We start from the raw sequence: 806 nt of genomic DNA, 5'->3' as shown, positions 1-806 counted from the left end.
CCCCATCGCTAGGGGCTTGATCCACCTCCCCTCCCTGCAGCAGCAGCCCAGCCTCGCCCCGGGAGCAAATTTGGGGACACATGCCCCCCATGCCCTCCTGGGGTGAATGCAGTGGCAGGAGCTGCTCCCCTCTCCCCGCACCCCCCAGACAAGCCACTCATGGCTCCATCCTTTGTCCTGCCCTAGCTGTGCAGTGCCTGCCGCAGCCCCACTCCCCACTCAAAGCTGAAACTTTGAGACAGAAGGGGTGCACTGGTTAAAAATTGTTGAAAACCCCTGCCTTAGAAAGCATGTGTATGTAGTCTAATGCACTATTCCATTCAGCTTCTCTGAGTGTGTGTGTGCACGTGGGTAGATCACAGAACCTGCCTTGGGGTCACTCACATGGTAATAGTTCCCCTTTGTGCATGTACTTACGGGGTTATGGCCTTACAGTATGTACAGTGCAGCAGGGCAGAAAACACACATTTCATACGTTCCTAACTGGAGATTCAAGCCCACTTTTCTCCAAATATTCAAAAACCAAGGGCCATTTTCCAGCCAAACATCTATTTTCTAGCTTCTGCTACAGTGTCTTAAAAAATGTAGCAAGATTCTCTCTCTCTCTACCTCTTCTCAAATGCAAAGAAAACCCACTTACTCCAACTTGGCTCCATGTTTTAAAAATTTAAATAAATAGGAACCTTTTAATGACGATTAAAAATTAAATATAAATTAATACAATAGAGTTCATTCCTGGAAAAATCACAGATGGAAAAGTGACACTTTTAGCTAATTATGCACAACTGAGCACAATAAACTTAGAA

This window comes from Gavialis gangeticus, unplaced genomic scaffold (genome assembly GCF_001723915.1).
Source record: "Gavialis gangeticus isolate Ggan-Ray unplaced genomic scaffold, GavGan_comp1, whole genome shotgun sequence".
NCBI classification, from domain to species: Eukaryota; Metazoa; Chordata; order Crocodylia; family Gavialidae; genus Gavialis; species Gavialis gangeticus.
This window is presented reverse-complemented; position numbering follows the sequence as displayed.